The sequence below is a fragment of the Alligator sinensis genome, unplaced genomic scaffold (assembly GCF_000455745.1).
Source record: "Alligator sinensis unplaced genomic scaffold, ASM45574v1 scaffold400_1, whole genome shotgun sequence".
Classification (NCBI taxonomy): Eukaryota; Metazoa; Chordata; order Crocodylia; family Alligatoridae; genus Alligator; species Alligator sinensis.
Window position 1 is genome coordinate 4,292,860 of NW_005841897.1, and position 27,478 is coordinate 4,320,337.

General features: G+C 48.4%; 2 long non-coding RNA genes across 2 annotated transcripts; one reads left to right on the top strand and one right to left on the bottom strand.

Annotated features, from left to right (window-relative positions):
- The first annotated feature begins 1,008 nt into the window (after nucleotides 1-1,008).
- LOC112549341 lies at nucleotides 1,009-27,478 on the top strand. Its single transcript, XR_003092746.1, has 3 exons — nucleotides 1,009-1,115; nucleotides 1,337-1,461; nucleotides 27,114-27,478. It is a non-coding gene; the product is annotated as an uncharacterized LOC112549341 (long non-coding RNA).
- On the bottom strand, nucleotides 7,634-21,301 carry LOC112549340. Its single transcript, XR_003092745.1, has 3 exons — nucleotides 21,094-21,301; nucleotides 17,422-17,552; nucleotides 7,634-8,284 (listed from the first exon to the last, which is right to left on the bottom strand). It is a non-coding gene; the product is annotated as an uncharacterized LOC112549340 (long non-coding RNA).

Sequence of the window (27,478 nt, forward strand, 5' to 3'; positions counted from 1 at the left end):
TTTCCAGGAGAATGGCTGGGCAAGCAGCACTCCAGGCTTGCACCCCAGGGCCAAGCAAACACAAAGAAACAGAAAATGGCTGAAGGGATTTTCATGAAACATTGTCTGACAAAGACTTCTTTTCTTTGGCTGCCTGAGCCTCAGAATTATCAGGAGAGTCAGTAGTTTGGCTTGGAAGAGCAGGTTAATGTTTAATACAATACAGAGCCCATAAGCTTCAAACAGGTAAGTCATTTATAGCTCTTTTCTGTTTTGTAAGATTAGTGAGAGAATTTATTGTTCCTGAAAGTGCCGGATTCTAGACGCTGCCTGGATCCAGACATGGCGCAGGCAAGCACTGCGCAGCCTCGCCCTACATGCAGCCCTGCCAAAACACCTCCATGCTGGCCTGCAACACCCCTGTCGTTCCAGCCCTGCACCCCATTTCCAGCCTGCTCCTCCCACCCCCTGACCCTGCAGCCTGCTGCATCTCCAGCAGTCCCAGTCCTGTCCCTTTCCCCCACTCACAGACCTGCTCCTCCACTTCAGCCATAATCAGCAGCCCCACACAGGTCTGAGCCCAGTGCCCTGCCAGCTCTAGCAATGTGCTTTGTTCCTGACCTGCCACGAGCCTCTGGAGGCAGATTAAGATGGGGTCTATCCTGAGGAGTCCAGAATGAGGCCCAACCCACAGTGAACGCAAAGTCAAGGGCCACAGTCACAGAGGTGCTGGATACTGGCAGATCCACAAGCCCCACAGCCCATATGGGGCTGTGCCCACCTTGAGGCAGTCTCCGATCCTAGCCTCTGCCTGGGCCTGGCCTCTGGTGTGCATCTATGCAACTGGCTCATCTAGTGGTGTGGCAGAGCAGCATGAAAGGCGCCGCCTTCGTACAGTGGTGTTTGCCGTCTCTCTCTCAGTAGCCTCCTCCCTGCAAGCATGTTTTACAGCCTGTAGGGGTCCTGCAAGGAGATAGAGAATCTCACAAACTAAACACCATGTCACGAGGCAAGGAGAGTGAGACAGGCACTACCAGTCACGCAGGGGAGCTGGGGAGGTGAACTAGAGCCAGGTCAGGGGCTCAAGCTGGCGCAGGAGCTGTGGGAGGCAACAAAGCTGATCAGCACGTCTTATAGTGAGTAAGGAGTTAAAAGGGAAGGGAAGGGGCCAGGAAGAAAGCATGGTCTAATGGATTAAATATGGGCAAGTCATTAGGGCTCCTGAGCTGTAACAATCCTGCCTCTACCACCAATTTGTTGCATGGCTCTGGGAAAATCATTTCACTGCTCTAAGCCTCGGTTTCCCCACCTGTAAAATGGGGGCAATGACTCTTTCTTGCTTGACTCATTCCACCAGCTTGACTTGATGGCACTGCACTGAACGGTCCTGATCAAGATTGTTATGGAGTCCAGGAAGAGGATAAATGAGGCCATCTGTAGCCAGGAGAGAAGGCAGGAGATGCTGCAACAAGGTAGAAGAAGGTGAGGCAGGGCTCATTGAGAAGCACGTAGAAGGGCAGCACCCAGATCCATGAGACTGAAGTCTCTGCCACCAGGCTGGGAGAAGGGGATGGGGGAAGCTAGAAGCTGGACAATCATGGCGGGTCAGTGAGGGAGAGGAGAAGCAGGGCCCGGCCTAGAAGTGCATAGATCTAGCAGCTAGTGGCAAATCAAGCCTTGTGCTCTTTTCTTGGAGAGCAATATTCCTGATTGATTTAAAGGTGGAAACTCATCTGACAGGGCTATAAATCATCCGCCTCTACCTCTCCAGCACTGTGTTTGCTTTACATCTGATCCTCCCAGCTCCGTGCTCTTGCACAATTGCTCTTCCGTGGCTGCGCAGCTGGAGGGAGCACGTCAACTTTTCCATCCAGCACGCTTCCCTGTTGAGCTGTCTGAATGAACGGAGCAGTAGGGGGAGGGAGGAGGGCGGGAGGCTGCCAAGGCAAACGGTAGGTGAATGGTGCCACCCAGCCATTGGCAGGGGAGAGAGATACACTAGTGAAGCCCCAGAAAATTTAAGTCAAACAAAGCCTTTGTATTCATAGGGGAGGGAGAGGGAATGGAACCAACAGGGTGGAGACCTCATGGCTTTGGCAGAGACCCGGCTCTTCTGGCTGCTGTGAGCTCGTGATCTCGCTGGCAAGCGCAGAGGGGCAGCCTTGGTGCTGATGTATGTGCAGCAGAGAGCTGACTCATCCTGTGTACTTTGATGGCAAGTCCAACAGGGAGGACACACTGAGTCAGCAGAAAGGGTCCAGGCAGGGAAATCAGGCTGGCAGAACCCATTTGTTACAGGCTGCAATAAAATCCAGCTGGTTTCCTCATTGCTGGGAGATCACAGAGGCTGTGTTTGCTCACAGCCTTGCATTCCCTGCTGTGTGCACACTGTGTTGTTTGCACACAGAAGGGGAATCTGCTAGGGAAGGAGGGCAGGCAGCGCTGAGAGATCTGATACCTGCCTTGCTGAGGAGCAGAGCCTCAAGTCCTGCTTGCCATGTAGCTCCCCCTCAGGGAGAGGATTATCAAGTTCTAGTACCACAGGACCCTTCCTGCCTCCTATATGACCTCCCCAAGCAAGCAAACAGCACAAGTGCTTGGGCTCCTCTCTTCCCTCCTTTGACCATAGCAATAACACAGTGTTTTATATTGGACTCGTACTGGGGCATTGACCTCTACAGCACTCCAGGAGCTAAGGATCTCGTGACCCCACATTTTGCAGAGGGGGGGCGCAACCGAGGCACAGAGACTTGCTAGAAGTCTAAGAGGGAGTCGCTCTCAGAGCTAGAAGGAGCCATCAGAAGTACTTCTCTTCCCAGCCTGTGCCATGTGCATCATTCAGGATGGTGAGATCCCAGGGGCTCAGCTGCCTGCATTACTCACTCATTGCTCCATCACTTGGGAGCTGCTGAGCAAAATGTCTGGCAATAAAACCTTTTGCTGCAGCATCAGGGGTGTGTACACAACATCATCCTGCACTCTCTCACACCTAACAAAGCTAGCTAACTGGGGCATGTGCAATGGGACAATGAGGCCTAGCAGACTTATTAGAGTGGGTGTGAGATGATGGGGGGCAAAGCCTCCTCTGAAGACAAGGCAGTCAAAAATGCAGAAGAGCAATTTAACCCGCCAATGACATGGTGGTGAAGGCTATGAGCAAGGCCTGCATTCAGCTTTCTGTTCTACCTGAATGATTGTGAACAAGATACAGCTCCAGACCCTCAAAGGGTTTTGGGCACCTCACTCCCACCAATTTCAGGGCAATGGAGAGGATAGTCCTGCCCCTTCCTTGGCAGGGCACTGCCATCAGGATGGCTTAGGATGCTTTTCTTAGGGGAAAAAGTTCTGATCTCTATGGGGGATGAGAGCTGGGACAATCCTGATTCAAGGTGTATAAGTGCTCGTGGCTAGGCTGGCCTGGCTCCGGGATTTGGTAGATCAGGGCTGCAAAAAAGCCTTGCTTAAAGTGTCAGCCCTTTTCAGCAAAGGGGGAGATTGGAGGTTTCCTGTCCAAGCTAGAGATGGGACACAGATAAACCCCCTTATGGGAATGCTAGACCTAGCTCATTTCTTTGTGTAGAGCAGAAAGAAACCCCTGATTGAAATGCAAGGGGGTTACCAACTGGGACAGAGCTTCCCCAGAGTCTGGGGGGGGGAGATTGAATTATTTCCACTCCGAAGGAGTTGCAGCAAGTGTCTTGAAAGAGAGTGTCAGATTTGAGGCATATTAAACAAAAACAAGGAGATTGTGGTGGCAGTGTGTTGACTGAGTTTTGCTTTGTATTTTCAGGTTTAACTATACCTCAAAGTCAAAGCAAAACATGTGTGAACATGCACTCCTCCACCCACACACACACACACACATCTTCAGTACGGTCACATGAATCCATGTGGATCACAGACTACAATGGCTGCACTTTGTACAATGCCATTTCTGTACCACCCCCTCTCTTTCCCAGTAACTGGACAAGACTTAAAGCAGGTGTCCCTTGTGATGGGAGAACACAGATAATCCAGTCTCCTGCACACCACATTGCCATGCTCAGATACAAGAGGCAACCTTGTGTGCTGAGCTGAAGCCATTTTCAATGACCCCCTGCTTGTTTCATGCCCTCTGATTCACTTAGGATGATGTTGATATGGCAACAGCAAGGCTCACTGCAGTGTCAAGTGCATAATGCCAGGATATCCATAAATTAGTAGTGTGTGCCCTGCCTCCTGCATCTCCATTTGACAATGCAACACTGACGGCCCATAGAGAGACCTTCTTGAAGTAAATGCCCCACTCCAGTCACCAGTCCATCCTCTTGACTTTTGCCATCTTTGTGGCGAGCCTGGAAGAGCAGCCAATTACTCAAGACAGTTTTATCATCCATCAAGGTCATGTCTGCTCAGGCACAGGCTATGTCAGGTGGCCTGTCCTGGGGACTGAGAAGAGACAGTTTTCTTGCCTAAATCTAAAGCTGAAGTTTGCACTACAATGAAAATAAAAAAGGAGGTATGACAAGGTTAGGAGGTGAAGGTGAAGTAGTAAAAGGCCCTGAAATGCCTGTTCATGTGGGTGGGGAGGAGAGATCCAAATGAAGAATAGCCACATCTATAGCCTTCAAGACATACCATATGAAGGCCCAGTGCCCCTCCAAGAAATGAACATATTGAGCAGTCATTTACCTTATAATCAATCATTAGAAGATTGCTCCATTCACAGAACGGAGTTACTTTAACTTGCTGCTTGTGAATCAGAAATGCATGTCTGCCATGAACATCCTGACACAAAACAAAATAAACATGGGGGAAGAGAAATAGCTTCCACAGGAGAGAGGCCTGGCTTAGGATCACTGATAGCAGTTCTATTTCCAATTTCCATATCTGCCCTAACTTCCTTTTGCGGTCCCATTGGTTGCCATTGGAGTTTCGGCCACAGTCCAAACAGGGCAGCGTGACTAAGATTTTCCAAAGTGATTGCCTTGAGTCTCATGGGTTGTTCCTAGATGTGTACTCTTGACACACATGTGCTTTATGTGTTTGCATGCGTGAGAAGTGGGAGTGAGATGCACTGTCCCCTCTACTGGCTAGTAAGGGAATGGTGGGGATACAGACCTACAGAGAGCCCACTTTCTGTCTGCCTCTGCTGGGAGCTGCTGAGCAGGAGCCATAAACTCAGCTGGTAACTGCAGGAGGGGAGCAGGCTATTGGAAAAGAGCAGGGGGTGGGGGGAGGCGGATGTGCAGAAAATGTGGATTGGGAAACCACAGAAAGTGGTTCAACGAGAGCCTGAGTGTAATCACTACCGACACAATTACAGAATTATGGACAATTTATAGCAGGCTGAAAGACTGGATACTTGGCACGTGAAATGGAAAAGCTGGAAGGAGAGATTTCTGCATCCTGGCACTGGGCTGCTGGAGCTGCGTGTGCTGCTGCCTCAGCAGTCCTGGTCCAGGCAGAGAGGAGCAGAGCTTTGGGGTCCTGTTATTTCTCCCCTCTCAGCTTCCAGCCTGCAGGCCAGCCATGGCTCAACTCTGCGTTTAAAGCAACCAGGACAAACAGAATCGATTTCTGGGAAACATCAAGCTCTCGTACAGTGAGCAACAATACACACTGCTTCCATATGGCCGGAGTAAAGTGGAGCCACCAGTCAGCAGCAGGGGAAGCCCCAATAATTTCATTTCACAGGTGGGGGAACTGAGGCACTGAGAGGTTAAGCAAAGCAGCTGGTTCACAACAAAGCTAGGAGTCCCTACCCCCACCTTATACTGTCCAAGGGATGGTGTCGAACCCTGCAGCCCAGACCTACACCATGAGGCTGTCTGTAAGAGTCTGCTACTGGCTCAAGGAACCCAGGAAGATTTTTCAGTTCAGACACTAAATGCTCATTACAGTCAAGGGTTCTTCGTTCAGTCCCTGCTGCTAAGGACACTCCCAGAGGCAGTACGTTACCCACCTGGGCCCTGGAGGCTTTAAAATTTCAAATGAGGTCCTGAATGTAGCAATGGGGCTTTGGATCCCTGCACTTGTGGGATCCTTCCTGTGGCAGGAGACCATTCACATGGAGCTTAGTGGGGGAACAGGGCCAATGAACTGAAAAAAGTATAACAGGCCAATTTCACACCTAAAATAGCTCCATGGAGTGCAGGATCTGAGCCTCATACCTCACCTCCACAATAGCTAATCTGAATAACCCAGCTGGGTGATGGTGATTTCCACAGGAACAAACTGGGTGAGGGATCTTCCCCAGGTGTCTGCATGGGGGACACAGGCTGATCCACAGCTGCTATTCCAGCCTAAATGATTTATGTCACAGTAACCCTAAAACCCCCAGCCTTCTACCCTGGAGAGGACACTTGTACAGAGTGAAGTTTTTCCAGGACGATGTCACACAAACCCTTTGCCTCACTGACATGGAATCATAAAAAATAGGGTTGGAAGGGACCTCAGGAGGTCACAACTAGTCCAACCCCAAACAACAGCAAGCTGGCTCCACTGCAGGTGAGATCCTGTGCACACCGTCTACTGACTCCAGCACCTGCTGAGCCCAAGGTTACCCAGGTAGCCGACTACAAGCAGCTCGGGAACAGCCCAGCAGGATGCCTCATTCAATGCAAGGGGTGCTGCAGAGAGAACTTATCTCGATCCAAAGGAGACACAAGAGCCTGTGCTTTTTAGGGGCTCTCTCAAACTTCAGAGCAGGATATAAAATGAAAGTGTGATGCCCAAATGCAGGCCCAGCCCAAAAGACTGATCAATTCAAATGAATCACGGCTTGGAGGAGGCAAGCCAAGTGGTAATTTAAGCTCCGAATCAAACTTACTGAAGCTCAGCAGGTAACAGCATGATTTGGCTCATGCCTCTGCTTCAGAAGGGGACGTAGGCAAAAACTTGAAAGGAAGTGTTCAGGGCAGGACAGAGGCAGCTCCGTAACAGTTTGTCCTCTGGATTCTTGATACATCAGGATCTCAGCCTCACTGCTAGGCAATCCCCTCAGATTCAGAACATTTATTTCTCTTTTCTAATAGCCACAGTTTTGGTGAGGCCTACAATATTCTCCTGTTCTGCTGCTGCAAAAACTGATGCAAGTTCTCTGGCAGCACTGCCAAAATATTTGCATTGGCAGAACAAGGACATGGTTGTCTCTTAACAGGGAAGAAGAAAGGTATCATTACTTAATGAATAGAGACAAGGCAACCAAAGGAAAGCTGGGAGCTGTTTCCAGCTCTGCCACTGACTGTGCCTGATCCAGTTGGTTCAATTGTTTAGACTTTATGTGCTTCAGCTGACCTATTTGGAAATAGGAACTGGGGTTAATAACACCTTCCTTCATGAAATGGTTTCATATCCTGCAAATAGAAAATTTCTAGGAGTGAGGAGTGAAGAAAGAAAAGGGCCCAAGGACCCTTTGAGTCACCACATGGAAGTAAGACTGGATCTCCATTTTTTTCCCTTTGGGATTTAATTGCAGAATGTAGCACATGGGGTAATTAAATGTCAAGCAGGCAACCCAATGACACCAGCTCTACCTGTTCCTATCTGAGATGAGCCAGAACCCATGGCTCGGCACCAAACAAATGCTCTATGCCTGCCAGGACTTTCTGGGGCTGCCCATTTCCATCTCTGTAATGGAGTAAGGCACTCCCCCGATCCAAATCTCAGAATAGATGGACATTTGAACAGAGATCGTACAAATTCAACTCCTTTCCCAGCTTTAATTCTTCCAGTTAAGGTTCTGACAGAATGGCTGGCTCGGGGGATTCACACTAGGAGAAAGTCAGCCAGTCCGAGCTCATTAACAGAAAGCTGCTGCTCACTAGTGGATGCTCAGCAGAAAATAGGAGAAGGGCTCGACTGCAAGAGTCTGCGCTACAGGATTTCCAACACAACCTGTGCTAAGCGGTAGCCTTGTCGACAGCCTTTTGAGTCCAAGATCTGCATGGATGTTGGGTCTGGTCAAACTTTCACATGTCAGAATGGGTTGTTAGCCACAGGAAGTGTGGGGCAGCAAATGCCTGAGAGATACAAGAGATCAAGACATACTATGTTGTCACTATGACCCCTTGGAGTACCAGTTCATTTCCTCCAAGAAACCAGGTAGCCCCCAAGGCTCCTGATGGCTGTTTGGTTTTCTGGGCTACAGGAAGAGCCCTTGGGCTCTTGCTGGAGCACAACTGGAAAAATGACTTCAGAGTCTGGAGCGGTTTCAGGAGAAACTTGCTGGTGCCAGCAGCTGTGTGAATGTAGCGGTGTGAAATTCCTTCTCCATCTTCATCCCCTCCTCCACACTCCTCATCTGCTTCTGAGCTGAGGCTGGCTTGAAGGAGAAGGGAAAAATAAAGATATCATCCACAGAGCTCCTGAGATGGATGTCAGATAGACTCCAGGGCTCCTATTACACAAGGGCTTCAGAGAGGGTATGCACAGTGCTCCAGGCTAGAAAGAACCCAGGGGACAAATACTCACCCCCAGCAAGAGGCAGAGCATAGAAAGACCCTGCTCTTACCTCCTCTCCAAGGAAGAGGGCTCTGAAGTACTGGGTCACCTAGCAATGTCAGTGGCTCTGTTTGAGAACCTACCCCTCTCTGGTCCAAATCTGCTCTCTTTCTGGCGTTGGATACACTTTATAAGCACTATTTTCAAAGGGGTTGGGGTTAAATTCTGGCTGCCTCAATAGGGAGAAAAGGATTATGATGGTGCCAGTGGGCACCCTACATGCTGCTCTTCCAGTGCACCTCCAACATGACCTGCAGCCCCTGCTGCTATTGCAGGCTTGGATTGTCGGTACAGTGGGGGCTGCTCATGTGATTATTTCCCTGCACGCAGATGAATTAAACCCTGCTCAAGTTATTGTTACTGTCTTGCCCTCTAGTGGCTGGCCCAAAAACCAACATTGCCCACCCAGATTATCTGTTGAATGTCAAGTCACTAGGGCTGCCTATACCCGCACTAGGGGGTCCGGGGAGCGAGGTGTTTTAATTAGAGCAGAACCTGGACAGCCGCTTGCTTAAAATGGCTCACCATCACATTTATTAAGTCTCTGCGTATTTCAAACTGGCCGTGGGATGCTTTATGTAAAGTTCTTTCCACAAGGCTCAGATAAAGTGCCCCCGCAGCCATTTACACATGAAGGTGAGACGACGCTGGAGCGTTCCAATTAGAACACGGAGCAGACTTGATTAATCAAGTCTGCTCCAACATATTCTAACTGGAACGCAAACAAGCATGTCTATAGGCACCCTATTAGGCCAGGTGGGAGAGGCCCAAGATGGCTCAAGTAAGCAGCTGTGCATTTTGCTCAGTGCGAAGAAATGAGGGAGCAAGGTACAGCTACCGAAGTCTCCCACTATGCGCATCTGTGTCAGACTGCAAAGGACACTTAGAAAGCAAAGCTTCTTTTATGATGTCTTTTGTCTCCACAATTTGCTAAAACCTGTAGAAGATGCAGATCTTGGAGTGGCCTCCTCAGTCATCTCTGGACTCAGTGATGGCTTCCCTATCTACCAGGAGACTGTCATCCTTGCATCAAAGGGATGCGGACGTTGACAATAGGGGATAACGGGATTGCTTTTTTCACCTTGCACTGGGCTAGCAAAGGGGAATCAGTACATTTGGAAGAATATCCATTCAAATGGAGAATTCTTGGACAAAGAGATGGCCAAGAGCAAACCAGTTATTTCCAGTCTGAACTATGGGAAGGGGGAATGTGGCAGATTGCAGCCAACTGATGAGGCTGATCTTAGGGAAACTGGCAAAGTGGGCACAAAAAGAAAGATAATCCATGTTCTGGAGAAGCAGCCATGTGCAGAAAATGGGATTTTGGACTGAGGACATGTAAAAATGAGGAAACTGAGGCAGAGAAATGTGGGTGGCAGTGATATTTTTCTCTTTAGATTTGTGCATTTCTTGGGCTAGCTAAAGTAAAGAACGATTGGTTTAGAGACATCTGTAAAACCTCCCTTTTTGCTTCCATCATCATGTTTCTCTGAGAGATGAGCCATGAAGCCTGAGTGCTCACAGAGCTCTAGATCTACGAAAGGGAGTACTTCAGGCGGTGGGAAACCAGGGAGGGTGAGCACTGGTCCTGGGGCAGCTGTGCTGGAAAGCCCCACCTCGGTAAACGGGTAGGAAAAAGAGATCACATGTCCAGGAGTTCTCACTAAGTCTCAGGGAAAAGACGGTGCTGCTACTCACACTGATGTAATCTTAACACAACATGGATCTAGTGTGGTGGACCCCAAACATATGGCCAGAGGGTCCAGGTGGTGTGGCATTACCAGGCCTGTGACGTTGTCCCCCAAACCACAGGTATGTGGCTTGTTTAGCTGACAGCAATGGTGTAACTATGGCATGCAGTACTCTTGGCAGCAATCCCAGGCCTTTATATTTTGGAGAAACCCTGGTAATTAAAATCATTGTACCACAGGTTTGATTTTTAGACATTGAGCCTATATCATTGACTCCACATAGTCCAGCATCTAAGTATTGAGAGAGATTTAGGCATTATGGCTACAGGCGGTGCCCAGGCAAACAAAAAGCTATCACATGATATTAAAAAAACAGCACATGCACCCTGGAACTTGAGGAGAATCACTCAGCCTGTAGCAGCGTAGGCTGTACGTCACAGGTGGTTAGTTCTGATTCCATACACTAGAAGGCGGTGGAACCCACACCCAGAAACCACGTATTGTAGCAGCACAGTAATCCCTCCTCAATGGTTACATGGTACCCAAGACCATGGCCAGCTTCTTGCTGCCAACCCATGCTCTATGCACTGAGGCATAAACACCTCTTGGCCACAAGAGCATCTTGGCAAATAACAGATGAGGATACATCAATACGTATAATTTCGAAGAAGAGTACATTCATGCTAAGAAGCCACGAGTGCTCACAAACACATTGGAGGGGATAGAATGCAAAGGCCATGTGTGTAGCTGCCAGTTCCCATCAAGATCATTTTAATAATACATGCCTCCATCTCTTGCCACGTGGTAGTTCAAAGACCAAATCCCTAATCCCGTAACCCCTCTCTCCTCTGGCCTTTTGTGCGCTCACTTAATTTTGATTAGCAAGAGGAAATAAAATGGAGCAAACTCATCAGCACCTACATAAGGGAGCAAAACCCAAGAGGAAAAAATGAAACTATGGCTTTAACCCTTAGGCACATTTGAATGCCTGGGTGTAAATGTAGAGAACTCTCAACTGTGTGTCCTGGGCACCAAGGGCTGCCTTCTGTTGGATGCAAATGGACTTCTCAATGGTGTGTCCTGCTAAACTGTTAATAGCCAAGGGGGCATTTGTTACTAGTTAGCTCCAAGATGGTCCCTGCTGAGTGATAACATTCAACAGCCTGCCCCTGTGCACTGCACAGACACAGCAACACTGCTTCGTGTCCCTGAGACAGCCCTTCAAAACAACACAGCACATATAAGGGATCCTCTGCCTAATGCAGTAAATTTACCTATGTGGACGTGGGTGGCCATAGGTTTTTTACAACATATATATAAATAAAAAAAAAAAAAAAAAAGGTCTACAGCATCCTTCAATTCTGTAGGTCTCTTTAGGACTTGCCCTGGGTTTTCATAGGTGGAAGGGACAGATGCTCTAGCTGCTGGATAGCTTAGAAAAGTCAGTTCCACAGTTGCATCTTTGCTGTCTATAAGCATATACTATATAGGAATGATGTAGTATCCCTTTAATAGTTTGCAAGCCCTATAGTGGACCTCCCTAATTGCTTAAAGGGAAATCATTTGATTCCTGCACACTACACCTACCCCATTTCTCTCTGTCAGCAACACTCCCCACTTCTCCAGGTCTCTCTCCAAGCAGATATCCACCCCCCAGGCCAGTCAGCAGCAGGATGCAGGTGGCAGTGGAGGGGGTCAAGCACGACTTGCCATGGGCCAGCTTCAGGGCAGTGGGGAGGGCTGCAACATCATGGTGCTAACTGAGGTCAAGGAAGAGCTGAGGAGTGAGTGGAGTTTTATTATGGAGCCGGGTCCAGGATGGAGGGCCCAGGACTGAGAAAGGGAATCTACAGGGAAGAGCAAGCAGATGAACAGCAAGGTACTACAGTAACCTCAAGCTTCCTGTTCAGCAGAAAGCATCATGGGCATGGGCAGACCTGCCAGAGGGGTTTGAGCTCAGCCTCCAATGGCTAATTAGCCTTTTACCGTTTCCTTGGCAATTGCTTCTTCAGTTCTGGTACAACCACTATTCTCCACTTCTGCCAGCTTTTCTCCTGTCCTTCATCTGAGCCAGTGAATGAGAACCACTGGACAACCTCTGCTCTTGTTGGTGTCAATCTAGATTCTAGATGGACTCTATTGAAATCACTCCTATTTATTTACCTCACTACTTCTGGGAGCTCAGTTTGCCCACCCAGCCCATTGCAGGTGTCCTGGTGGCCAGAATAAAGAGGCCATTGGAAAAGGCAGCTTATTTTGAAAATAATTTCCTTTTTTCTGTAATTCCCCAGGGAGTGTTTCCTGTTTTTTGCGGAAAACAGAACAAAAACAAAAGGAAAATGCCGGTGGTTGAAAGCTGCTTGTGGGTAAAAACAAAAAACCAAAAAAACCCAATCTCTTTTGGTTTCCAACTTTTCAGAGAAATAACTTGGAAATTTTTAACCCAAGTGAAGATTGCCCTTGCTGTCAAATAACCATATTTTTACTGAAAAAGTTTGAGGTGGAAATATTTTGACCAGCTCTTGCTGTAGGTCTTGATGACAGGAAATCCTGTCTGCTCTGCACCTTGCTGGTTAGTAATAAAATGAACCACAATGTCAGCATGTGCAAAGAAACCCCTGCTGATGCACAGCAGAGCAATCTGGTGGGCAGCAAACAGAGGGTGCAGAGAAGGACCCGAGTTGAGAAATGGTTCAGGCTTTGCACACCGGTAAACAGACATGGTTTCTCTTGTAGACCTCGGAGAGGTCTTTGGACATGCTTGCAGCCTGCCTCAGTCGCTGCCTCCCTTTGTGCTCGGAGGATTGTGCACACAAATGTTTGCACCAATGACACTCACAAAAATCTGCTTTGCATGTGTGATTGGAGTGTGTGTTCATGGAAACCTGGGCATAATGCAGAAAACTAGCAGGTGAGGTCAGAGTTCCTGGTTGCAAATGTGGCCCCCGGGGATTTATGTTGATCATTTATGCTACTAGAAACACATTCATTTCTCAAATGGTACTAATTTCCCTTGGAAACAGCCTTCTTCCTTAGGAAAGGGAATTCAAAGCATGTGTATGCAAGAGAGAGAGAGAAATCATTATAAATAATTATGCAATGGACAAATGCCAACATCTGCAAGAAATATTGTTTACAGCAGATTACTCGGCAAGCCCTGGTGGGCAAGCAGACTGATCTATAGCTAGACGGACAACCAGCCAGCTGATGGCCGAAACAGGATTTGGATTGTATTCGTTGTGCTGGTGTGCATCACCTGCATGCTCAGCAGACCCTACACCAAGCTGTTTGCTATGATTTGTCTCTCCCAGTAACAGACTGATCACTACCCAATTACAAGCTGACTGGCACCCATTTTTTTCTGGACTGTTTCTCAGCTGTGCTTTGCAGCTGGTCTGGCCTGTCAGGCCCTTTCTCTTGAGGCAACTTGGGGCTTGGGGAGTAATAGCAGCAACTGAAGGTGACAATGCCCTTAGGAACACCCAGAAATAACCTTGGGGCATGGCATCCCTCCTCTCACAAATTGTTGGCCAACTGGCTACAGCCTAAGAGACCAGGGTCACCTTGGGGGCCAGGCCAGGTGAAATACAGAGGCAGATACAAGGCAGATGCAACTCAGCGTGGCTTTTCCAGCTCCAATAAACCAATGCTGTCTTACACCAGCTGCCCTGCAATGAGCTAAACATACGGTTAAATGCCATCTGTGCAGCTGCAGCCTCAGCTATTCCATGCGACTGCCACCTGCGCACTGAGCAAAGGACATGCTGCCTGTCTCATCTCGCTATCCATATTGCTGTCATCACTGTAGATTCAGTGCCTCTTGATGATTCAGATGGAGCGGTATTCTGATCCACCCCCTTCGCAGAGTACATGAACACCTGGTAATCAAAGGCCAGCTGCAAAATGCTATTGCAGGGTGCTCACAGCCAAATCTGAGGAGCAAATATAACCCTGGAGTGCTAAAATAAAGCCTGCTGCCAGTCACATTGCCCATGCCTGCAGGGTAAGGACAAAGCCAATCAGCTGCAGGCCCCTATTGCTGGGGAGCTTTGACATCAAGCATTTTGTGTCTAGGCGGATAGAAAAACAAGCAGAGCGTGTGGCTCATGAGAGGAGCCAAGCTGCTGCAGCCCCTACCTGACAACTGTGGTGCTCAGGAGGGGAGATGGAGGCACATATTTCAGGTCTCATCCTACTGCATGCAGTGGGAGTGAGTTGTGACATAACCCACTTAGCTTGACATGAGTGCCCAGGATGCTGCAGTATTTCACTGCTGCTTCAGATTCATTTTGCTTTATATCACATGGCAGCTGGCCTGGCCCCACTGCCCAGTGGCAAGAGCTTGGGATTTCAAAGCACTGTTGCGTTGCACTTCTCAGCCTTCTTTAGGCTTGGTCACATTGTGTCATAATTTGTGGCACAAAGTTTCAATTACTAACAATGCAGCACTTGCTATGAGAATTTGCGTCCCTTCTGGGACGCCTCTTAAAGCAGCTTGCACTGGTGCTGTCTGGGGCCTTTTATGTGAGTGCCAGAAAGAAAAAATACACCTAAAGAGAAAGCAAAAGCGATCAGCCTCATTTCACTGAGCAAAGCAAGTGAAGTGCCAATAAAGTAAACGAGCAATTTGGTTTTACAGCACTCTTTCGCTTTCCTCTGTAATAATGGAAGGACAGTGATGCGGATGAAGACGCTGATTTTTAACTTGACACTGCCCCTTTATAAGAGGTTTGTAATGGGTGAGAAGTAAACTCCTGCCAACACGAGGGTGATGTAAATCAGATAGGAGACAGGAGCATGGTCTGGATCATAGCCCAGGTCCATAAAGACTAGTTTCCTGCCTCTGGCAGCCAGCACCAGATGTTTCAGAAGAAGCAGCAAGCAGAGAGGGGTAAAATGTCCCTCTCCTGCCCTACCCAGGTCACATCCTGGGCTCTAACAATTAGACTGGTGCTGCTGCTATGCAGCGTGGCTGGGGGGCTCAGTCTTTCCCACTTAGTCTGCCAGTGGAGCCCAGGCTTCTTGCTAGTGTAACGTGAGGGGAAAGGAATCTAGCCATTCCCCTCTCCCCTCAAAGCTGGCTATCGCAGCCGGCTGCACTGCCAACTTTCGACACGTCCCGAACATATATTTAGTCTGCAGTAATTTGTAGTGCATTGTGTCATGTGGGCTCTGAGCACAGAGATGACTTATCCAGCCAGGCGCCTGGCGGCCTCTCTTCAAACCTGTAATTTCAGACTTGACTCATCATGCTGCTGCCGCCAGGGGTCAAAAGACCACCTGGTGCCAGGGCACAGGGGAGGAACAGTGAAGCCAAAGAGAAGGGCAGCCAGCAAGTGGTTCCTGAGTCACAGTGCTGCCTTTATGTGGTGCCTGCCAGCTCTGCAGGCACACAGGAGACAGGGTTGAGTCAACGTTGGCCTTGCTCACAGATAACCCAAGCAGTGCAGGCATCAGGCATGGAGAGCTCCCTTGGCAGCCCAAAGTGACACCTTCCAGAATGGATGGTCTGATCGTGCTGCACTGAGGAGCATATAGGATGGTCCTGTGTCTAGAAGGGGGAAAACAGTGGGGCTTTGGAGGCCACAGATTGTAGTTGCCACAGGGCACTCTGTATTTTCACAGCAGGGCTCTTTATTGCTTGCAATCCACAGGCTAGACTTAGCTAAGGGGCTGAAGGCCCTTTGCCCCTACATACATCAATGGGCTGGATTCCTTAAAGCAATCCCATCTCTTTGGACTGCTCAGCTGAAAGGGGCTGGATTCCAGCTGTACTGGGACAGCCAAAGATTATCCCAACCAGGACAGATCCTTAGCTGGTTCCTGTGCCAGTCACCACCTGCAACCCAAGCATATGGGCACACTGGTGGGGCAGAGCAAACCAACAGTCCTCAGAGACTGTACATCAATGGCTCAAGATAGAGCAACTCCTTGGCTGTTCTATAGTCTGCCTTACACAGAATATGTTTTTCAGTTAAATCTATTTAGTTAAATTGGTGCCCTATTGTGGACAGCAGTTGAACTGTTGCAAAGGGGTATCTTTATACATGCTCACGGGGGGGGGGGGGGGTGCTTTAATGAGAGCAGCTCCCAGGAGCTGATCTAATTACAGTGCCCGCAGCGTCTCATGTATTCAGCCTCCCACACTTCAAAATGGCAGTGGGGGCTCTTTAACTAAAGCTTGTGCAATGAGATTTAGTTCAAACACCCCTACCACCATTTTGAAGATGGAGACGCTGAGGCTGCTAGAGCATGCTAAATTAGCCCAACTCAATTAATTGAATCTGCTCTGATGCACAGGAAGTGGAGTGCATCGCAGCAGGCGTCCTGCATGTCTGCAGAAACCTAAGGTGCTTAGAGCTGTGGATCTTCTGTAACCAACCAAGCAATGGCTGGAGCCAAGATTGTTAGTGAGGCAGGGTGATGATGCAGGTTTAGAAGGAAATGCACACACAGAGACTTAGTCCTGTCTAGAAAATCCCAAAGCACTGATTTAATTCCTGTGGGATTGCCTTGACAGCATTTGGAGAACAGCCCAGGCTCAGCCAGCTCTAGTGCACAGGGGATAATGTAGATCCCTTCCCTGAACAGGAACAGACTCACCTTTGATGTTCAAATGCTAGGCTCTCCCCTCCTGGTTTCTGGCCAGGCTGGGTGCTGAGCACAGCCAAAGACCCGAGGAAGGCTCCTCTGGGTGGATTCAGTAAATCATCCCAGAGATTTTGAGGGGCATGCATGGCGTTGGGGTGCTTACCCAGACTGCATTTCCCCTCCTGTCCCCAAGCCACTTGGGGTTTGCCAGTGGTGCTAGGGAACAGTCTCTTTTGGGTCACACAGATCAAAGGAAGAATTCAGGGGGCAGAAAACAAAGCTGCCAGGGCCGGGGCAGGCCTGTGCCAGGCATGCCGGGTAATGGATACGTTGGAGAGGCACTGCCTGGTTCTTCACCTCCTGCAATGGGGCAGCAGGCTGGAATTTAATAAGTGCCTCCCTTGCAGAGCATAAATCACCACGTGGGGAACAGGGTGATTTAGCAGCTGTTTAGACAAGCCTGACTCTCCTTTCATCAGCACCAGGAAGGCAAGTGGTTTGGGATGTAATGAACAAGGGGAGTTGCTCCATTCCCTCCCTAAGGCCTCTGCCCCTCACATTCCTGGAGCTACACACAGCCAGGTGAGGTAGGCGGCAGGGCAGGTGCACCCCTCAGCCCACCAGACCATGCTCCCCCTTGGCACCAGGCCACACAGTCTCTGAGGCCAGCACTGACCTTGGCAGGAGCTGATGGGATGATAGAGGCAGCTGAGATGAAGTGGTGGAGGGCTGAGGTTTCTCCACAGAGCTCCTTCCTCTGTCAGAGGCCCTCACATTTTGTTGTGTTCACCACAAGATAAATAAGCCCTAGAGGAAAGTCAGGACCACGATCTTCATGTTACCAACCACCCAAGTCTCTGCTTTCCTTATGCTACCCCACACCCCACTTATTTTCATTTCACACATAGATACCATAATACTTCTTAGTGGCGGTAAATGCCTCTTACCCTTTCCCCACTCCTTTTGGTAGTTTCTATTAAGCAAAAGCTTCTCTGTCAAAGTAGAGTTCTCAATGCATATCGATGCGCATGTCACACACGTGCACACCACCTATAGATCATTGCATGATAATGCAAACAGTATACTGTATATCCTTTGAAGAGTTGGCATGGATAGTTCATTGGCTTAGGCAGTGTGGCATCAGCAATACTGGTCTGCAACCCTTTAATGCCAAACTAGTGCACAAAGAGAAGTACTTAAATTGTAAGCAGGATGGGCAGAGACTTTGTTCTGTATTGGTAGAGCTCCTAGCACAATGGGGTCTTTGCTTATGACAGGACCCTCAAACTCTATAACAGGGGTGGGCAATTATTTTGGCCAGAGGGCTGCTTACTGAGTTTTGGCAAGCTGTCAAGGGCCGCATGACAGCCCAGGGCAGATTAATATTAAATTTCTAAATTTTTTAGGGGTCCCGTGGGCCGGATAGAATGGCTGGGCAGGCCGCATCCGGCCCACGAGCTGCATTTTGCCTACCCCTGCTCTATAACTTTGCAAATAAATGTAACATATATAGCTCGGGCGGACTTGTTCATGCATTACAGAGCTAAGAAACTGTAGGACTCTAGGAGGGCCAGGGAGTCTTTGAAGAGCACCTCACTCCAAGCAATGGGCAGAGGTTTAAAACAGGGATTGGTAGACAGAAAAACCAGGAATGCTGCCTCATGGTCAGGTCTAGGAGGCTGTAGGCATTTCCTAAGGAAAGGCAAGGAGCCTTGTCACTTGAGGCATTCAGCACTAGATAGGGCAAAGCACCAAGACGCATCCTATTACGGAGGCCTGGCTGGATGATAGGCTTCCAGGTGAAGAGGCCTTGTTCAGCATGGGCACAGTGTAGGCAAGAGGTACCAACTGCCTCCTTTCAGACCTTAGAGCTGTATGCTGCAACAAGGGCACCCGCTGGGCAGGAGAACCCCTTACTGCCGAAGTGCTGCTGCAGGCTGGAGCGGGTGCTGGGGAACTGCAGGCCCTCTGCACCCAGTGGCCAGGCACCTCCCTGAAGGGAAGGGAGGCAGTGCCCCGAACCTCGAGGATTAAAGTCACAGCATGCAGCACAGTGCACACCTAAAAGCAGAAGGAAACTTGCCCCCTCTCTGGTCCCTGGATCCCTCCTCTTCATTTCCTGGCTTGTGGGAACACCTGCTGTTTTAGGTATCCATTGGCTTTCACTGCCCTCTGCCATATCATCACCTCCTGCCTCTCTCTCTAGCCCCCAGGTAAAGCCTTCAGAAAAAACACACTGCTTGCCCATTCAGAGATACTTATCAATAGCTTCTGGTTTCCTATGTCAGAAGACCCTTAGGGGCTGGACTCTGCTTCAGCTGGAGACAATGGGAGATTTCAAGGGAAAGCAGGATCTAACTGTGACAGGAGAACTTCATTTCATGTCTGGAAGTTGGTCATTTATTTTCTCTGCCTACAGCAGAAAAAGATTCTCAAGGTAACATTGCCCTCTTGCGTCTTCTGCTGGGCTTTGCAACAAACATATTCTTTACATATAAACATCATTTTTAAAGGTCAGCCCTCTTTACAAAGGCAGCTCAATTGCCATGTGACCCCTGTTAAATTCTGTGTACTGGGAGGGTGGGGCTCAAAGCTGAAAGGACTTTGCAATCAGAAGAAGAGAACAAAAACACCTGGGGATGATTGGGGAGATTCAGGATTTGGAATGGTGCTTTGCCTTGGATGGTGAAAGCGGTAAGTAGCTGCCCTCTTAATGGGGGAATAAGGAATTTTACCCTGACAGTCCCTGAATAGAGGCTCCACATAATGGAAAGGAAGAGCCTATTGCCCCCGTTGCCCACACCTATGGCCAGCTCTGTACACACACGTGCACGCACGCACGCACACACACCCCCTCTGTTATGTTACAGGAAATGCCATACTGGGTCCAACCACTGCTCCATCTAGTCTAGGATCTTGTCTCTGATAATAGCCAATTCCAGCTGGTTCTCATCTCCATGCTGCTTTCCTGCACAGTACTTTTAAGATGCCATTGATAAATGGTTGAATTCATGCTGGGAAACACACTTATATCACCCTTTAAGATTAAGTCTCAATGTCACACCTGCATCATGTAAGATGCAATACAAGATTAAAAAGAAGGAGAAAAAATAGATTTCAGTAGAAACTACATGCTGCTTTTTTGGGTTATTTTTTCCCTTCCTTGTATCTCTAAATCTGGGTCCAAACATGCTTGAAGATAAGAGAAGCAAAACAGTCCTCTGCTGCGAGGTTCCTACCATAAGCCCTGATTCTGCAGTCAGATTCAATACTACGTTTTTCTGCACCCATGCAGAGCTACAGCGAAGCCTACTGCAAAACTGGGGCTCAAGTTTCCAGAGGCTCCGGGACACCCCCAATGCTGAATTCTCCTGTTACTATGTTGCAGGGGTGTAGGCTGTTATGATGTAACACTGACATGTTTAATGCAGCAGGTGCTTTGGTTCTTCTTTGTCATTGCTATAGTTTAGTTTGGCTCAAAGATGCCAAGGTCGGAATGAGATTCGGAGCTTCCTAAAGGACAACTCTGGATAACCCAGCTGCAGGTGTGAGTGCCACCTAATATCTTGTTTTGGCTCAGTTATATTAGATACCTTCACCTGTAAATTGTCACATCTCCTTCCATCTCAAGAGATACCGTCCATGCTTGCACAGAGTGGGAACAGCAGTAGAAAATGAATACAAATAGAGGTGGCTGTTTTTTTCTCAAAAAAGAAAGATGTAGGCTGTTTCTTTCCTTTTTTACATGCCGCACTGGTACAAATGGCAGTACCAGAAGTAAGGTCAGTGGAGAACCAGATGTCTCAAGCCACCATAGGTTACACTCAGCATTAGCAGATTTCTCTAAATATATTTTGATTCCAGATGAGGAAAAGTTGCCCTGACCTTACCACCTCTGTCCTTATTCTTTTCTAATGCAGGAAACGATCCTTATCACTCTACTTTGAGCGGGTGTACAGCGCACATCACATAATCTTGTGCTAGGCAGAGCACCAGATATTTGTATTTTACTGTTACACCAATGTAGCTCTGTTCATGAAAAGGGCAGCTACTCCTGATTTACACCAGCTTAAGCAAAAGGGGAATTAGGCTCAAAAGGCTCTCTCTTCCCACAGGTAAATGAAGTTTCTGGGAAAGTACAAACAAGAGCTATTTTCTAAACAGCATAGAGTAACTCTCAGTCACCACACTTTGTGGTGACAGGCAGGATGTCCAGTGGCTAGAGTATTTTAGCCTGCAACTCAAGATCCTTTGGTTCAAGTCCGCTTTACCTCATGCTTCTGCAAGTCACTTACCTCCTCTGTGCCTCTACCCTCATCTGTACAATGGGAACAAAGTACTGCCTTACCTCTGGGGAATTCGGAGCACAGATTCCTCAAGCCCGAGAGGAGCGCTGGTAAGAGGGACTATGTAAGCGGCACTGATAGCAAACAGACAGCAGTACATGCCCCGGGATCAGTGGTAGGCCTTATGACCTCACTCACCATCTCCCTCCACTTTTCCATATAGGAAGGCGGGAACAGCCAGATGCTCAGCTGATATCCATTGTAATCAGTCCATAGAGATCAACAGAGCTGATGTACACCAGCTGATGTTCTGGCTCTGCATGCTGTATGTAGGGTTTCAAGACATTTTTTGTCAAAGCTTCCTTTAAGTTTCTGTCCCCTGCTTCCAAGTAAGCTAGGGCTGAGACCAGATGGTGGTGCATAATGGGTTGCAGGTTATATCTGCCTCCTAAAACAACCCCACAGGTAATAGAAATAGGATGATTCACATTGGCTGAAGATCTGCCCCTACATTTTTATTGATAGCATCTCTATGTATTTTTAATTTGATTTTTCCTCTTCACAAACCAAGACACATTATAATTACATAGAAAACATAAAAGAAAAGCTATAAGGGGGAATGAAGATGCTGAATACATGGGAAAGCTGCAGTGGTTTAATTAAGGGAGGGATTTAAAATCATTATAGTTAAACTAATGCACAAGGCCATATGGACTGGAGCTGGATGAATTATTTTTAACAAACAGTGAATTCACCAAAAAATGTAGTTTCTATGGGAATAAAACTGTTGGCCAATTTCAGTCAAATCTGGCAAAGCGTTTTGGCTGAGGAAACTGAAAACATTTAAAAACAGCAAAATGCTGTTTAAAGAAACAGTTAATTTAAAGAGGGCTAAAATGTTCCTTTTTGACATACCTGAAACACACCGTTGGACTTTGCATTTCAAAAGCACCTTAAGACATGGCAGAAGACTATTATTGTCATTAGCTGGGATAAGAAACAGCAAGAAAAAAAGATCAGCGTTTGCCAGGAGCCATAACAAACGTCCAGATCTAGCTCCACTGACAAATCTGGAATCAGCCCAGGGACACGGCAGCATTTGTTCATTCAGAACAAAAATTGTCTAACGTATTTGCCCATACTGTATTGGAATTAAAGAGGCTGATCTGAGGCCATGAGGATTCATCTGTGCCAAATAGAGTCGTGTTTGCATCTCTCTGAATGGTCAAATAACAATGGGTTAATTATGGACATCAGTAGATTCCTTTCAATCCCATGCCAAGAAAAGCTTTTCAAATCCTTGTCGCACAACAAGAGCCATGAATCCTGTTTTCATCACCAGGGATCCAGATTTTCTGTTTCCCATGGAAAAACGGAGAAAAATACGGATTATTCCTCTTTACCAGAGGAAAATGCAGATTTCCCATTTTAGCAGAAAAGCCCACAGACTTTGCAGTTTTGCAAAGAGTTCCAGTGCAGGGGGCTGGGGGGAGCAGGAGGGTGGTCAGGCAAGGGGTGCCACATGCATGTACATACACATGGCTGCCAGGCAGCCTGGAGAGCAGCTCCTGCAGGTAAGTGGGGGGCGAGGGGGTGGGGAATTAAGGCCCCCATAGGGAGGGAGTCGGGTAGGGCTGAGGCTGGGGCTGCTGCCCAGCAGGGGAGTGCATAGGGCTTGGGGCCTAGGGCCACAATGCACAGCCACAGGACCCCAGGGGAGGAGGCGAGAGGCTTGTTTGAGGGGCAGGAGGGCGAGGCCTGCTCCCCGCCACTGCACACATTCCCAGGCGGGCAGGGGGGACCTGTGCCCCCAGATCTGTGCAAGGGGCAGGTGCAAGCTGTGCACTCAGGCTTCCACCCTGCTGTCCTGCCCCAAGGCCTCCACAGCCCAGTGGGTGCGATCTGGCACTACAGGGCACGGCGCAGCCGCACAGGAAAGCTGCTTGCTGCTGCAAGCTATGCACTGCCCTGGTGACATGTCCCCTGCATGTGCGGCAGCAGTGAGGGGCACAACCCTGTGCCACTGCTGCCACTGCCACATGCGCAGGGGATGCATCACCAGGACAGCATGGAGATTGCAGCAGCAGGTAGTTTTCTTGCGCAGCCGCGCTGTGCCCTGCAGTGCCGGGTTGCACCCGCTGGGCTGTGGACGCATCTCTGGGAGGAATGGGTCCCCCCTGCCTCTGGGAGCATGCACGGTGGGGAGTCAGTCCATGCCCTGCACCTGAGCCCACAGCAGGCAGGCATCAGGAGGGGAGCCGGGCTCTGCTCAGCTGCAGCAACCACCGCCTTTTGCCAGTGACAGGGGGCTGTGGACCTGTGTCCCTGGCCCTATAGCCCTCGCAACTGGGGGCCCCTCTGGCAGGGCTGGGGGAACAGGGGCAAGGGGCACCAGTTGGGGGTGGGGGGGAAAAGAGTAGGGAGCACTATCAGGGCTGGGGGCTGTTGGGGCTGAGGGGCACCAGCAGGACTGGGCGGGGGTGGGAGCTATGGGAGGGGAGTGAGGGACCTTTCATTTTAATCACAGAGTTTGGGGCTTTTATCGGAGAATTTTTTTTTTTTTTTTTTTTTTTAATCAGGGAAAACCAGGATCCTGGTTCATCACAAATGACTGCACAACTTCCAGCCATTCAAACAGGAGAATCAGTGAATCTGATTCTCCTCTCACTTGCTATATTGTACAGGAGGGGAAACTGCCCTGGTTTCAGTAGGTCTACACTGGCATAAAACCAAATGAACTCAAGAGGTGAAGCAGGTTCAGATCTGTTCGTCATCTTCTTTGCTTGCACTTTCACCCATCTCAGTATCCAGAAACACTCACAGAAAGTCAGAGAGCGTGGCAGCGAGCCATTTTCAAGGCTCTGTCATGGTCAGAAGCACCACTACAGTAGTTGCTGATATTATGGCTCTGTCAAATAATGACCATAATATCTGTGGTGCCAGAGGATATAGAAAGTAAACAGCTTTCATACTTACAGACCACAGCTTCCCACTCAGTGTTTAACCAACCGTGCCAACTGGTTATTGTTTCATATACTTTTCCTCCGCAAACATCATCCCTTTCATTTATTCCCTCCATTACCATACCTGCTTCAAGCCTTTCTACTGAAGCATATATAACTGTCCTCCCTTTGTAATGGCAGGTTACCCACAATGCACTGAGGCTAACAGTTTATCTTTTAACATATCTACTATATCATTTGTTCTCCCATCTACACCTTTCCTGCTTCCCACAGCCAACCGCCCTCTGACATCACCAGGCTTTTCTATGCCAGGTTTTCCAATAAACTGAGAAGCCTTCCGTGCTTTCCAGGCTCCTTCACTAGGACAAAGCCCAGGGTAATGTCTTACACCAGGGGCGGGCAATTATTTTGGACAGAGGGCTTCTTACTGAGTTTTGGCAAGCCATCGAGGGCTGCGTGACAGGCATCCTAGGGCAGATTAATATTAATTTTCTACATTTTTTTAGGGGCCCCGCAGGCCAGATAGAATGGCCCCCGGGCCGCATTTTGCCCACCCCACCTTACACAGTATATTCTGTGAATGTAATAGCCGATCAAGCCCACCCATTTAATTAGGTACTTATCATCATATATGTATATGAGGGCTTTACAAGCTGCTCAGGGGCATTCAGTTCATTTCTTTGTCTTGCTCTAGGTACAATCCAGGTTACCCATTTTGATCAATCTCCCGTTACTTCTTCAGACATGAGTGGTTACACCAAGCACACCACAAAGTTTCCTTCCATTCTTGTTTCTCGTGAATGCTGTGTCAAAGATGGCATCTTTCTAAATGATGTGAAGGAGGTAGAGCTTTTCCGATTCCCCGTCTCTTGCTTCCTGGCATTATTATCTGGGTTTTTGTCATCTCAAAATGCTTAGTCACAGATACTAAGGTGACCTACTGAAGGAGAGACTGCTCGTTAAATAGTTTGACAAAGGTCCATCCAGTGTTGAGAGGGAGATGCCTCCATCACATCTAATTGGCAACATCAGCAAGAGCCTGTTATAGCAGCTGACCATTGAGGTAGATGTTCCCTTGGGTGGAAAGGGCATCCATTCTAATTCAGCATTGGGAGGAAGATCACAAGGAGCCATTGATCAGTCTCCATACATGTTGATGCCTTTGAGGACTATAACCTATGGGTGCTCAACAACCACATAGCCCAGGGAACTCAGTCAGCCTCTCCCATTAACTTAGAGGTCCATGTGCCAGCAAAACTATCACTTTCCCCCCATCACTGGATGTAGGCAATGACTAGGCCTTTGACTAAAGTCCTCCAAACAGCTGAGAACTAGGGCTGTGTGAAGCTTTGGATGGTGATTCGATTGAGATGAGATTCAAATCAGGGGACCAATTTAAACGTCCGAATTAATTCAAAGCTCTCCGAATCTTCAGCAAAGATTCAGAGAGCTTTGATGATTTGGGCAGTCCCTGGTGGCTGCAGCAGGGGGGCCGGGGGGACCGCCCCCACTGGCAGCAGTGGTGAGTCCTGGGGTTTCTTCAGGTTTTTTTTTTCTTAAAGGGCTGGAGCTGGCCCTTGCAGGGCACCTGTGAGGGGGCTTGAGAAGCGGAGGGGGGGGGACGAGGGGGTTTGAGGGCTCATGCAGAGCTCCCCATGCAGCATGGGGGGCAGCGGGGATCACCCCCCCCCCCCGGCCCGGCAGCACCTGCGGTACCAGGGCTTTTCCCCCCCCCAAGTGCTGCAAACTGGGGTGGGGCGGGGGATGGGCCTGCCCTGGCTGACTTGGAGAGTAGGAGATTCGACTGCTGCTGAATCTCTGAATCAGATTCGGCTGAATCGAATCAGGACAGTGATTCAAATCACTGAATCGAATCACTGTTGCCTGAATTGGCTGAATCCGAAGCGAATACTAGCCACTTCGCGCAGGCCTCCTGAGCACCTTATGGATGGGAAAGAGGGGTGAACACATAACAGGCTTTATCCTGCACCTTCACTTCGCATGGTTCTGTTGGGTCCCTGAGCAAACCACCAGCACCAAACTTTCCATATGGTATGTGGATCACCATGTTCCAGGGCTGAGTGACCCTTCACGGTAAAATCATGGAAAACTAAGGTGGCCATCATAGAAGACATTTCAGTTTTCTGCTGCTCTTTCCTCGGTTCTCTATTGATACAAAACCTGAAGCCTTTATGTCCTCTATTTTTCTCTTAAAGAGTGGATAATATTATAAGCTGGGGATGATATTTTTCCCCTCAGAAAGGCGTCGGGTTTCATATCAATAGAGGACAACCAGACTGTCTTCTATAATGGCCACCCTATGGAAAACCCCACTGCTATTCAGCATAGACCCTGCTAAATTCTCACCTAGGAGGAATCTAAACACACAGTTCCTTCCCAGTAGGGCTGTGCGAAATTTCATCAGCTGTTTCATTTTGACACTGTTTCAACCAATTTTGAGGTCAAAACAGCAAAATCAAAACAAAACAAACCCCCTCAAAATAGCCTTGAAACAAAACAAGGCTGGTTGAAACATTTCAAAAGTCAAAACATTTCGACCATAGGCTGTGGATGGGAAGTCAGTCTAGCTGGGCTGACTTCCCGTCCCCAGCACAAGATCCGGTAGGGGGTGGCAAGGCAGCCCATGCTTCCCTGACCCCCATGCTAGATCACGCTGAGCTGGGCTGCCTCCCACTCCCGGCACGATCTAGCATGGGGGTTGGAGAAGCAGCCTAGCTGGGCTGCCTCCTACCCTGTGATAGCCAGAACCAGAAAAGGTTAATAAGCAGTTATAACAAAAGAAAATGCTTTTTGAAGATATCTGAAATAGAACTTATAAAACAGTTTTTTGTCTGTCTGGAGTATAACCCACAAGAATTATATATAACTTTTATATTAATCTTGAAACAGCATGACTTTAATAAAGCAGAGCTAAAGGATATAACCACAGACTTAGCTAATTTTATAATCTTTTTCTGCTTAGAGACAGTAAAATGAACTTAAGTAAAAACATGTTAATCTCAGACCCCAAAGTAATGTAGTGTGATTTGCTTATTGAGTAAACCCAAGCTTGGGCAGTAACTTATTGTAATGATTTCTAACACCTTTTAACCCCATAGGATAACAGCTATAGAGTAACATTATGAATAGCTATAACACTAAAAAATTAGCATAAACAGGATATAAAAGAACACGCACGCTAAGTAACCCTCAGGAAGGACAGAACAGAAGAGTCATTGCTGTTCCATTCCCTTGGATCTCTCTTATTCCCTGTGTGAACGAAGACCAGATCCTGACTGAGAGTCCTCCTCCAATTCTCTTTCTGACAGCGTAAATCGGGGATGCCTGACTTTGCTGAATCAACTTGACGTGTTTCTAAGTGAGAGACTATCAATAAGTTACTAACCAAGTGGGAACTCTTAGTTGATTTCTCTCTATCTGTTTTTATTATCACTGTCAATTTTAACTTGTATTGTTATGTTGT